This window comes from Lissotriton helveticus, chromosome 1_2 (assembly GCF_964261635.1).
Source record: "Lissotriton helveticus chromosome 1_2, aLisHel1.1, whole genome shotgun sequence".
NCBI classification, from domain to species: domain Eukaryota; kingdom Metazoa; phylum Chordata; class Amphibia; order Caudata; family Salamandridae; genus Lissotriton; species Lissotriton helveticus.
In genome coordinates, this window is record NC_136058.1 from 348,088,153 (window position 1) to 348,101,420 (window position 13,268).

Here is a 13,268-nt window from a genome sequence, read left to right on the forward strand (position 1 = left end):
GGGCTGATTGAGGTCTCTGTGAGGGGCACCAGGGAGGGGCTGATTGAGGTCTCTGTGAGGCACCAGGGAGGGGCTGATTGAGGTCTCTGAGGGGCACCAGGGAGGGGCTGATTGAGGTCTCTGTGAGGGGCACCAGGGAGGGGCTGATTGAGGTCTCTGAGGGGCACCAGGGAGGGGCTGATTGAGGTCTCTGTGAGGGGCACCAGGGAGGGGCTGATTGAGGTCTCTGTGAGGGGCACCGGGGAGGGGCTGATTGAGGTCTCTGTGAGGGGCACCAGTGAGGGGCTGATAGAGGTCTCTGTGAGGGGCACCGGGGAGGGGCTGATTGAGGTCTCTGTGAGGGGCACCAGGGAGGGGCTGATTGAGGTCTTTGTGAGGGGCACCAGGGAGGGGCTGATTGAGGTCTCTGTGAGAGGCACCAGGGAGGGGCTGATTGAGGTCTCTGTGAGGGGCACCAGGGAGGGGCTGATTGAGGTCTCTGTGAGGGGCACCAGGGAGGGGCTGATTGAGGTCTCTGTGAGGGGCACCAGGGAGGGGCTGATTGAGGTCTCTGTGAGGGGCACCAGGGAGGGGCTGATTGAGGTCTCTGTGAGAGGCACCAGGGAGGGGCTGATTGAGGTCTCTGTGAGGGGCACCAGGGAGGGGCTGATTGAGGTCTCTGTGAGGGGCACCGGGGAGGGGCTGATTGAGGTCTCTGAGGGGCACCAGGGAGGGGCTGATTGAGGTCTCTGTGAGGGGCACCGGGGAGGGGCTGATTGAGGTCTCTGAGGGGCACCAGGGAGGGGCTGATTGAGGTCTCTGTGAGGCACCAGGGAGGGGCTGATTGAGGTCTCTGAGGGGCACCAGGGAGGGGCTGATTGAGGTCTCTGAGGGGCACCAGGGAGGGGCTGATTGGGGTCTCTGTGAGACACCAGGGAGGGGCTGATTGAGGTCTCTGAGGGGCACCAGGGAGGGGCTGATTGAGGTCTCTGAGGGGCACCAGGGAGGGGCTGATTGAGGTCTCTGTGAGGGGCACCAGGGAGGGGCTGATTGCGGTCTCTGTGAGGGGCACCAGGGAGGGGCTGATTGAGGTCTCTGAGGGGCACCAGGGAGGGGCTGATTGGGGTCTCTGGGGGGCACCAGGGAGGGACTGATTGAGGTCTCTGAGGGGCACCAGGGAGGGGCTGATTGAGGTCTCTGTGAGGTGCACCAGGGAGGGGCTGATTGAGGTCTCTGTGAGGGGCACCAGGGAGGGGCTGATTGAGGTCTCTGAGGGGCACCAGGGAGGGGCTGATTGAGGTCTCTGTGAGAGGCACCAGGGAGGGGCTGATTGAGGTCTCTGTGAGGGGCACCAGGGAGGGGCTGATTGAGGTCTCTGAGGGGCACCAGGGAGGGGCTGATTGAGGTCTCTGAGGGGCACCAGGGAGGGGCTGATTGAGGTCTCTGAGGGGCACCAGGGAGGGGCTGATTGAGGTCTCTGAGGTGCACCAGGGAGGGGCTGATTGAGGTCTCTGAGGGGCACCAGGGAGGGGCTGATTGAGGTCTCTGTGAGGGGCACCAGGGAGGGGCTGATTGAGGTCTCTGTGAGGGGCACCAGGGAGGGGCTGATTGAGGTCTCTGAGGGGCACCAGGGAGGGGCTGATTGAGGTCTCTGAGGGGCACCAGGGAGGGGCTGATTGAGGTCTCTGAGGGGCACCAGGGAGGGGCTGATTGAGGTCTCTGTGAGGGGCACCAGGGAGGGGCTGATTGAGGTCTCTGAGGGGCACCAGGGAGGGGCTGATTGAGGTCTCTGTGAGGGGCACCAGGGAGGGGCTGATTGCGGTCTCTGAGGGGCACCAGGGAGGGGCTGATTGAGGTCTCTATGAGGGGCACCGGGGAGGGGCTGATTGAGGTCTCTGTGAGGGGCACCAGGGAGGGGAGGGAGGGGCTGATTGAGGTCTCTGTGAGGGGCACCAGGGAGGGGCTGATTGAGGTCTCTGTGAGGGGCACCAGGGAGGGGCTGATTGAGGTCTCTGTGAGGGGCACCAGGGAGGGGCTGATTGAGGTCTCTGTGAGAGGCACCAGGGAGGGGCTGATTGAGGTCTCTGTGAGGGGCACCAGGGAGGGGCTGATTGAGGTCTCTGTGAGGGGCACCAGGGAGGGGCTGATTGAGGTCTCTGTGAGAGGCACCAGGGAGGGGCTGATTGAGGTCTCTGTGAGGGGCACCGGGGAGGGGCTGATTGAGGTCTCTGTGAGGGGCACCAGGGAGGGGCTGATTGAGGTCTCTGTGAGGGGCACCAGGGAGGGGCTGATTGAGGTCTCTGAGGGGCACCAGGGAGGGGCTGATTGAGGTCTCTGTGAGGTGCACCAGAGAGGGGCTGATTGAGGTCTCTGAGGGGCACCAGGGAGGGGCTGACTGGGGTCTACCCAAGGTGCACCAGGGAGGGGCTGATTGAGGTCTCTGAGGGGCACCAGGGAGGGGCTGATTGAGGTCTCTGAGGGGCACCAGGGAGGGGCTGATTGAGGTCTCTGAGGGGCACCAGGGAGGGGCTGATTGAGGTCTCTGAGGGGCACCAGGGAGGGGCTGATTGAGGTCTCTGAGGGGCACCGGGGAGGGGCTGATTGAGGTCTCTGAGGGGCACCAGGGAGGGGCTGATTGAGGTCTCTGAGGGGCACCAGGGAGGGGCTGATTGATGTCTCTGTGAGGGGCACCAGGGAGGGGCTGATTGCGGTCTCTGAGGGGCACCAGGGAGGGGCTGATTGAGGTCTCTGTGAGAGGCACCAGGGAGGGGCTGATTGAGGTCTCTGTGAGGGGCACCGGGGAGGGGCTGATTGAGGTCTCTGTGAGGGGCACCGGGGAGGGGCTGATTGAGGTCTCTGAGGGGCACCGGGGAGGGGCTGATTGAGGTCTCTGCGGGGCACCAGGGAGGGGCTGATTGAGGTCTCTGTGAGGGGCACCAGGGAGGGGCTGATTGAGGTCTCTGTGAGGGGCACCAGGGAGGGGCTGATTGAGGTCTCTGTGAGAGGCACCAGGGAGGGGCTGATTGAGGTCTCTGAGTGGCACCGGGGAGGGGCTGATTGAGGTCTCTGAGGGGCACCAGGGAGGGGCTGATTGAGGTCTCTGTGAGGGGCACCAGGGAGGGGCTGATTGAGGTCTCTGTGAGGTGCACCAGGGAGGGGCTGATTGAGGTCTCTGTGAGGGGCACCGGGGAGGGGCTGATTGAGGTCTCTGTGAGAGGCACCAGGGAGGGGCTGATTGAGGTCTCTGTGAGGTGCACCGGGGAGGGGCTGACTGGGGTCTACCCAAGGGGCACCAGGGAGGGGCTGATTGAGGTCTCTGAGGGGCACCAGGGAGGGGCTGATTGAGGTCTCTGAGGGGCACCAGGGAGGGGCTGATTGAGGTCTCTGTGAGGGGCACCAGGGAGGGGCTGATTGAGGTCTCTGAGGGGCACCAGGGAGGGGCTGATTGAGGTCTCTGTGAGGGGCACCGGGGAGGGGCTGATTGAGGTCTCTGTGAGGGGCACCGGGGAGGGGCGGATTGAGGTCTCTGAGGGGCACCAGGGAGGGGCTGATTGAGGTCTCTGTGAGGGGCACCAGGGAGGGGCTGATTGAGGTCTCTGTGAGGTGCACCAGGGAGGGGCTGATTGAGGTCTCTGTGAGGGGCACCGGGGAGGGGCTGATTGAGGTCTCTGTGAGAGGCACCAGGGAGGGGCTGATTGAGGTCTCTGTGAGGTGCACCGGGGAGGGGCTGACTGGGGTCTACCCAAGGGGCACCAGGGAGGGGCTGATTGAGGTCTCTGAGGGGCACCAGGGAGGGGCTGATTGAGGTCTCTGAGGGGCACCAGGGAGGGGCTGATTGAGGTCTCTGTGAGGGGCACCAGGGAGGGGCTGATTGAGGTCTCTGAGGGGCACCAGGGAGGGGCTGATTGAGGTCTCTGAGGGGCACCAGGGAGGGGCTGATTGAGGTCTCTGTGAGGGGCACCAGGGAGGGGCTGATTGAGGTCTCTGAGGGGCACCAGGGAGGGGCTGATTGAGGTCTCTGTGAGGGGCACCAGGGAGGGGCTGATTGAGGTCTCTGTGAGGGGCACCAGGGAGGGGCTGATTGAGGTCTCTGTGAGGGGCACCAGGGAGGGGCTGATTGAGGTCTCTGTGAGGGGCACCAGGGAGGGGCTGATTGAGGTCTCTGTGAGGGGCACCAGGGAGGGGCTGATTGAGGTCTCTGTGAGGGGCACCGGGGAGGGGCTGATTGAGGTCTCTGTGAGGGGCACCGGGGAGGGGCGGATTGAGGTCTCTGAGGGGCACCAGGGAGGGGCTGATTGAGGTCTCTGTGAGGGGCACCAGGGAGGGGCTGATTGAGGTCTCTGAGGGGCACCGGGGAGGGGCTGATTGAGGTCTCTGTGAGGGGCACCAGGGAGGGGCTGATTGAGGTCTCTGTGAGGCACCAGGGAGGGGCTGATTGAGGTCTCTGTGAGAGGCACCAAGGAGGGGCTGATTGAGGTCTCTGTGAGGGGCACCAGGGAGGGGCTGATTGAGGTCTCTGAGGGGCACCAGGGAGGGGCTGATTGAGGTCTCTGAGGGGCACCGGGGAGGGGCTGATTGAGGTCTCTGAGGGGCACCAGGGAGGGGCTGATTGAGGTCTCTGTGAGGGGCACCAGGGAGGGGCTGATTGAGGTCTCTGTGAGGGGCACCGGGGAGGGGCTGATTGAGGTCTCTGAGGGGCACCGGGGAGGGGCTGATTGAGGTCTCTGTGAGAGGCACCAGGGAGGGGCTGATTGAGGTCTCTGTGAGGGGCACTGGGGAGGGGCTGATTGAGGTCTCTGTGAGGGGCACCAGGGAGGGGCTGATTGAGGTCTCTGTGAGGGGCACCAGGGAGGGGCTGATTGAGGTCTCTGTGAGGGGCAACAGGGAGGGGCTGATTGGGGTCTCTGAGGGGCACCAGGGAGGGGCTGATTGAGGTCTCTGTGAGGGGCACCAGGGAGGGGCTGATTGAGGTCTCTGAGGGGCACCAGGGAGGGGCTGATTGGGGTCTCTGTGAGGGGCACCGGGGAGGGGCTGATTGAGGTCTCTGAGGGGCACCAGGGAGGGGCTGATTGAGGTCTCTGAGGGGCACCAGGGAGGGGCTGATTGAGGTCTCTGTGAGGGGCACCGGGGAGGGGCTGATTGAGGTCTCTGAGGGGCACCAGGGAGGGGCTGATTGAGGTCTCTGAGGGGCACCAGGGAGGGGCTGATTGAGGTCTCTGAGGGGCACCAGGGAGGGGCTGATTGAGGTCTCTGTGAGGGGCACCAGGGAGGGGCTGATTGAGGTCTCTGTGAGAGGCACCAGGGAGGGGCTGATTGAGGTCTCTGTGAGGGGCACCAGGGAGGGGCTGATTGAGGTCTCTGTGAGAGGCACCAGGGAGGGGCTGATTGAGGTCTCTGTGAGGCACCAGGGAGGGGCTGATTGAGGTCTCTGTGAGGGGCACCGGGGAGGGGCTGATTGAGGTCTCTGTGAGGGGCACCGGGGAGGGGCGGATTGAGGTCTCTGAGGGGCACCAGGGAGGGGCTGATTGAGGGCTCCTTGAGGGCACCAGGGAGGGGCTGATGGAGGTCTCTGTGAGGGGCACCAGGGAGGGGCTGATTGAGGTCTCTGTGAGGGGCACCAGGGAGGGGCTGATTGAGGTCTCTGTGAGGGGCACCGGGGAGGGGCTGATTGAGGTCTCTGTGAGGGGCACCAGGGAGGGGCTGATTGAGGTCTCTGTGAGGGGCACCGGGGAGGGGCTGATTGAGGTCTCTGAGGGGCACCAGGGAGGGGCTGATTGAGGTCTCTGAGGGGCACCAGGGAGGGGCTGATTGAGGTCTCTGAGGGGCACCAGGGAGGGGCTGATTGAGGTCTCTGAGGGGCACCAGGGAGGGGCTGATTGAGGTCTCTGTGAGGGGCACCAGGGAGGGGCTGATTGCGGTCTCTGTGAGGTGCACCAGGGTGGGGCTGATTGAGGTCTCTGAGGGGCACCAGGGAGGGGCTGATTGAGGTCTGTGAGGGGCACCAGGGAGGGGCTGATTGAGGTCTCTGATGGGCACCAGGGAGGGTCTGATTGAGGTCTCTGAGGGGCACCAGGGAGGGGCTGATTGAGGTCTCTGAGGGGCACCAGGGAGGGGCTGATTGAGGTCTCTGAGGGGCACCAGGGAGGGGCTGATTGAGGTCTCTGAGGGGCACCAGGGAGGGGCTGATTGAGGTCTCTGTGAGGGGCACCGGGGAGGGGCTGATTGAGGTCTCTGAGGGGCACCAGGGAGCGGCTGATTGAGGTCTCTGAGGGGCACCAGGGAGGGGCTGATTGAGGTCTCTGAGGGGCACCAGGGAGGGGCTGATTGAGGTCTCTGAGGGGCACCAGGGAGGGGCTGATTGAGGTCTCTGTGAGGGGCACCAGGGAGGGGCTGATTGAGGTCTCTGAGGGGCACCAGGGAGGGGCTGATTGAGGTCTCTGTGAGGGGCACCAGGGAGGGGCTGATTGCGGTCTCTGAGGGGCACCAGGGAGGGGCTGATTGAGGTCTCTGTGAGGGGCACCGGGGAGGGGCTGATTGAGGTCTCTGTGAGGGGCACCAGGGAGGGGCTGATTGAGGTCTCTGTGAGGGGCACCAGGGAGGGGCTGATTGAGGTCTCTGTGAGGGGCACCAGGGAGGGGCTGATTGAGGTCTCTGTGAGGGGCACCAGGGAGGGGCTGTTGAGGTCTCTGTGAGGGGCACCAGGGAGGGGCTGATTGAGGTCTCTGTGAGGGGCACCAGGGAGGGGCTGACTGAGGTCTCTGTGAGGGGCACCAGGGAGGGGCTGATTGAGGTCTCTGTGAGGGGCACCAGGGAGGGGCTGATTGAGGTCTCTGTGAGGGGCACCAGGGAGGGGCTGATTGAGGTCTCTGTGAGGGGCACCGGGGAGGGGCTGATTGAGGTCTCTGTGAGGGGCACCGGGGAGGGGCTGATTGAGGTCTCTGTGAGGGGCACCAGGGAGGGGCTGATTGAGGTCTCTGTGAGGGGCACCAGGGAGGGGCTGAGTGGGCTCTCTGTGAGGGGCACCCGGGAGGGGCTGATTGAGGTCTCTCTGAGAGGCACCAGGGAGGGGCTGATTGGGGTCTCTGAGGGGCACCAGGGAGGGGCTGATTGAGGTCTCTGAGGGGCACCAGGGAGGGGCTGATTGAGGTCTCTGTGAGGGGCACCGGGGAGGGGCTGATTGCGGTCTCTGTGAGGGGCACCAGGGAGGGGCTGATTGAGGTCTCTGTGAGGGGCACCAGGGAGGGGCTGATTGAGGTCTCTGTGAGGGGCACCAGGGAGGGGCTGATTGAGGTCTCTGTGAGGGGCACCAGGGAGGGGCTGAGTGGGGTCTCTGTGAGGGGCACCAGGGAGGGGCTGATTGAGGTCTCTGTGAGGGGCACCAGGGAGGGGCTGATTGAGGTCTCTGAGGGGCACCAGGGAGGGGCTGAGTCTCTGAGGGGCACCAGGGAGGGGCTGATTGAGGTCTCTGAGGGGCACCAGGGAGGGGCTGAGTGGGGTCTCTGTGAGGGGCACCTGGGAGGGGCTGACAGGGGTCTACCCAATGGGCTTCCAGGGAGAGGAGGAAGGGCGGGGTGAGGGCGGGTGCAGATTTACCTGCTCGGATTGGTTGAGCTTTGGGAAGAGTCACAGGGTCGATGACGTCACGGCTTAAAATGCCAGCTCCGTGTCTGGTCTTCAGTGCTGGGGGAGAGCAGCGCCCCCCAGCGAGGGTTCTGCCAGTGTCAGGATGTGATGAGCGCCTCCAGCTTGGTACTGAGACCAGTGATCTCTCCAATAATGCACGACATCAATAGAGGATCTGTTTCCAAAGCAGTCACAGAATGGAGTCGGGGCCGCCGAAATAGCTCAGTTGGGAGAGCGTTAGACTGAAGATCTAAAGATCCCGGGTTTCGGCAGATGCTTTCTGTTTTAAAGGTATTAATCAGTGCTGCATAGTCAAACTGTAAACCCTCTACAACTTGTTCAAAGAAAACACTGCTGTAGCAACATCACTCTTTATTTGTTGCACGCTCCAGCTTCTTTCTTCCTCCCCTTCATTTCTTACGAACACCCTCTTTCATGTATTCCTTATTTTGTTTATTGAAACACCTTCATCGCAATCAAACTCCGTGTCAGTCTCACAATGAAGGGAAGTCTATGTCCAAGTTCATGACTTTTCAATTCCACCCGACTGAGCCTTCGATAGCTCAGTTGGTAGAGCGGAGGACTGTAGTGGAATCCTTAGGTCGCTGGTTCAAATCCGGCTCGAAGGATTTTTGCAAACTCTACATTTTTTCCTCTTCTTTACAATTGAAGGCGCCTCTGTCTCAGACCCTCACACGCCGGGGCTTTTCCTGCCTCCTCTCTTCACCTTTACAGCCCAGCTCTCTCCTCCGGCTGCGGGGAGGGGAAGGGGGGGGTCTCTCCACCCCCCTGTGTGCCGCCCCCGCTACAATCCCCCCTCATCAGACAGAGCCGGGGCCCCTGGGCTGAAGAGCCAGCCCGGGGCCCCGTCTGAAGCAGCCCTGGGAGCTGGTTGTGGTGACTCTGGCAGCAGGTGATGCTGCTGAGAGCGTCTGCTGGGAGGCGAGAGGGAGGAGTGTGTTTGTGGAGCCTGTGGACACTGTGTTGGTGTCAAGGAGCTGGAAACGATAAACATCAGTTACAGGCAGAACAGGGCGCGTTGAAGGAAACGAGAAGGAGCTGCTCAGGAGAAAAGAGTGCATGGGATCCTCGTTAGTATAGTGGTCAGTATCCCCGCCTGTCACGCGGGAGACCGGGGTTCAATTCCCCGACGGGGAGGATGTAAATTTTTGTTTTTTTTAATACTCAATCTACATTTTCAAAATATGACGATTGAACATCTATTTTAAATGTAATCTATAATCATTCTATTGAGCACTGACGCTTTTCATTAATGACCTACTCTCGTCTCAGTAAAATATTTACTAATACAACCACATACCTTTTAAAATCGATCACGGGCATTTTTTAAGAGACACACTTTTTTATTTTAATCTTGTGTACATACTTAAAAAACAGAAATGTGTAAAACAAAGGTTATTATTTACATACAAAACCAATATTAAATAAAACAAATTTCAACTAGTGTGTTTTTTCTCGCTAAATAAATGAAATGATGGTGTAGGCTCTGACTGTTTAATATGAAGGCGACACTTTTTAATCTTTATAAACTTAATGGTTTACAATTTACAGGCATATTGTCAAAGCGAAAGTATCACTACCAGGAAGTGCCCGCCCCGCCGTCCTTATCATGGATTTTATATTCCCAAAATCCAGGCATTACTGCCAAAATCAGATCAGGTTATAGCAGTGTATTCTGGGACTTGTAGCCCTTGTTTTCTAACTCTCTAAACTGAGGTCGAGGGGACCCAGCATCCATAGCAAAACCTGGACTCCGACTGGATGAAGTGCTAGTTCTCGGATCTGGGAAACTTGAGCGCTTTGTCCAGGCCTTGGGCGACCTTCAGAGGTCCCCGAGAAGGGCTGCTGCCCTCCTGCAGGGGTCCCTCGGAATATGTGCTGCCCTCATGCGGGGGTCCCCTAGATGTGCTGCCAAGTGTCCCACCCCTTGATTCTTTATTGGTTCTTGCTGTTTTTCCTCACCAGTTGTGTGTTATGAGAGTCTCGTACATCTTCGGCACTTTAAAACTCTTAACAGATTTCGTTTAACATGGTCTGCCTCAAAGTAGTGTGTTTTCTGTGTCTGTTGATGTTTTCATAAGTTTAGTGAACAGTAGCTTGAGAGTGTTACCCTGATGTGTGTTCTTGGAACCTACATCGGTCAATGAACATAACCCATGAGCACACGCAGCCACACACGGAGTCGTGAAACATATGCCATTACCAATATGTATACACTCCCTGGTGGTCTAGTGGTTAGGATTCGGCGCTCTCACCGCCGCGGCCCGGGTTCGATTCCCGGTCAGGGAAGATGAGTTCATTTTTTCCAGTGTATACTTCTATCCCGGCCAGGGAAGAATTAATTAATTATTTTAATTTTGATCTTGTCGCTAACAAATTTCACGTATTTTTCTTAAATCACAAGTGTTTCATATCATCCATTTCTTCTTTACGTCACTTGCCACCAGTAATAACATGTTATTTTATTTATTTTTATTTAATGCGTTTTTATATAGCGCAGACATTACCTGAAGGCGTCTGAGCGCTTCACAATAGGAACAGTAGTGGAACATGAGGAACAATTACAAGTCAGCATGTTACAAGAGCAAACGTTACTTTACATGAGGCAATAGTGACAATTGTGCATGTATCAAGAGCAAACAAAATACAAGAGGTAGCAAACGATACGTTACAAAAGGAAAAAAGTGACGTGTGTACGTTACAAAAGTTTACAAAGTATAAATACAAGTATAATACTGCACTAAATGGGGGCCTGTTTCTTTTTCTTTGTGGGCTTTGCTTAGAGAAACACCACATTGATGGACACTTCAATGTAAGACAGGGAAGCATGGAGATGTTTAACCAGAGCAAGACAGAAACAATCCTCCCTGGACACATAGCAGCAGCAGCAAGCGAGCAGAGGGTGAGATCCTGTAAGAGTCCATGCAAACAGCCCTGGAACCATGGTTTATTTGGACGCAACTACTCACCCCGCAAGGGTCTAAAGGCGCGGGGGTCGCAGGTTCCAGTCCATCAAGGAGGGGGTCTGTCGTAGAGCCAGGTTTTGAGGTTTCTTGCGAAGATGGGGAGCGATGTTGTCTGTCTGAGGTGGAGCGGAAGGTCGTTCCATGCTCTGGCTGTGAGGGAGGAGAAGGAGCGGCCTCCTGATCTGGTCTTTCTGGTGCGGGGGACCACGGCGTTGGAGAGCTGGGCTGATCATATGGTCCTTTCGTGTGTGTGGATTTTGAGTTGGCTGTTCAGGTATGCTGGCCTGGTGTCCTGGAAGGCCTTGTGAGCGTGGGTGAGCCAGTGGAGTGTGCACAGGTGCTGGGAGATGTGGCAGTGTCTTGGCAAGTTGAGGACCTGACTTGCGGCGGCGTTTTGGATGTTCTGTAATTTGCAGTGAGGTTTTTGTTTATTCCGGCATAGAGTGTGTTGTCGTAGTCAAGCCTGCTGGTGACCAGGGCGTAGGTGACGGTCTTTCTGTGTTCAATGGGGATCCATTTGAAGGTCTTACGTAGGAGGCGGAGGGTGTGGAAGCAGGAGGACGAGACAGAGTTGATCTGGAGGTCCACTTTGAGCTCTGAGTCCAGAATGATTCCCAGGTTGCGTGCGTGGTCCGTGGGGGTGGGCGGGCTGCCGAGGATAAGGGACTACCAGGTGTTGTTCCAGGCATCAGGGTTTGGGCCCATGATGTGTACTTCATGTGAGAAGTTGGCCTGGCATATGCTGTCCACTATTCTAGTGGGCAGCTTGTACCAGTCCAAACTACCCTTATTGGTGGTAGGTTTAAAGACAACCTATATAGAAAGCTATCCTAGTGGTTGCTGTGGAGAGCAGCCTTCAGGCTAAGTCTTTAAAGAATGTAAAGCAGCTTGTTTTACCAGTCTATAATCTCATGAATGACCAAATGAAAGGAGAACCACACCAGGTATATATATAAAATATATGTATTTATTCTTAACACATTCCTCTAGTCTCTTTATGAGGCTAGAGGCAAAAGTACATTCAGTAAACTTATTTAGCACACAGCAAATTAGCACAATATATGTTAAGCCCTAGGGGGGGGTACCAAACCATATACTAAGACAGTGGTATAAGAACCACGACTGATGAAGATACAAGGCCTGGAGCCTTGAGAACCACTGAGGCCACCAGGAACCACCCAAGGTAGTGACACAGGGGACCCACGGGGGACGTGTGCAGTGTCTAAAAAAGCTGCGAATCACCATTAACTTCTATGGGGAAAGTCGTGGTTGGAAATTTACAATTTAAGGGCAATTAGAAGAGGACTTGGAGCAAACCCCTTTAGAACTAGGAGTCAACACCCACGGGAGCACCAGAGTATTCGAGTTACCTCACCCAGGGAAGCCGGGTGCGTAGGTGTCTTTTTGTGTCGGGTTTTGTCATTGATTTCAATGGCGAGCTGCTGAAAAGTGTTACAGGCGACCAAGTGGAAAGTGTCCGGGTGGAGCCAAGGGTGGATCAAAGATCTGAAGAACCTGAAAGCAGAGGGGACAGAGTCTGGGTCACTTGCCAGTGACCAGGAATTTGATGAGAAGATGCCAACCAATGTCGGGTGATTTTAGGTGAAGAAGGTGAAGCTTGACTCTTCAGCCACGAGGACCAAGAGGCGTCAAGCTGTATTCGAGCTGTCCAATGAAGGAGGTTGAATGCTGCTGTGTCGGATTCCGGATGGGACCCAACAAGCCATGGCAACAGCAACCCACGCGGAAAGCAAAGATTTGCTTCGGTGCAGACCAGCAAGGTCTGAGGGACTCATCCTTTGGAGGGGAGTCAGGGCACGTCTGGAGACAACCAGGAAAGTCCAAGAAACAGAAGAGTTACCTTCGTGGGGACACACCAGTCGACGGACCAGGGATTGCAAAAGGGCCTTGAGCAGAAACGCTAGAAGCGGGCTCATGGAACACTCATGGAGTGTAGGCCCACAATCTTTGGTGCAGATGGTGCTCAGGGCTCGAACTACAAGTAGCCAAATGCACAACCTCGGGAAAGCTCCGGAAAGCTCGGGAAGTCAATGCACTTGAAAATGTGCACGGTGTCCAGGAGTTCCGGTCCCACGTCACTCGTGAGGGCAGTGGGTCTCAGCTTTGCTAGAATCTCGTGTCGGCCTCTGAGAAGTCTGGAAGTCTGTGTCCTGAGTCATAAATCCATCAGGATCCGGTGGGAGCCTTTGAAATGCAGACCGGCAAAATGCTTCTTTGGTGCCTGTTTGGACAGGGGAGTCACTCCTTGACCCCAAGGGAGATTCATCTGTCTTCTAGTCGATGTAGAATGTCGAAATTCCAGGATATATGTTGCAGAGTTTCGTCCAGGGTAATCTGAAGTCCGAAGGACTGGGTTCCTAAACTTATACTAAGACAGGGGGTTGGCCATACTCTGGGGACCCACCTATGGGAGGATCCAGGGAGGGGGTGGCTACACCCCTTTCCCTTTGTCCAGTTTTGTGCCAGAGCAGGGGCTGAGTGCCCCTGCAACTGGTTTGAACTGGGATATGCACAGGGACACCAAGTGTGCCCCCAGCACTGTCTGAAAAGCATTCTCTGAATGCACCCACCTAGCCCCAATACACTAAACCCTGTCTGGGAGGTGGTTACACCTCCCTGTGACAGGAAATCTATTGTCCAGGCCTCCCCTTCCGGAGT

General features: G+C 57.5%; 3 non-coding genes across 3 annotated transcripts; all 3 read left to right on the top strand.

Moving 5' to 3' along the window:
• Positions 1–8,154: 8,154 nt before the first annotated feature.
• TRNAY-GUA (transfer RNA tyrosine (anticodon GUA)) lies at positions 8,155–8,231 on the top strand. Its single transcript is given in 2 exon segments — positions 8,155–8,191; positions 8,196–8,231. It is a non-coding gene; the product is annotated as a tRNA-Tyr (tRNA).
• A 457-nt stretch (positions 8,232–8,688) lies between these two features.
• Positions 8,689–8,760, top strand: TRNAD-GUC (transfer RNA aspartic acid (anticodon GUC)). The gene has a single exon. It is a non-coding gene; the product is annotated as a tRNA-Asp (tRNA).
• A 1,080-nt stretch (positions 8,761–9,840) lies between these two features.
• On the top strand, positions 9,841–9,912 carry TRNAE-CUC (transfer RNA glutamic acid (anticodon CUC)). The gene has a single exon. It is a non-coding gene; the product is annotated as a tRNA-Glu (tRNA).
• The last annotated feature ends 3,356 nt before the right edge of the window (positions 9,913–13,268 follow it).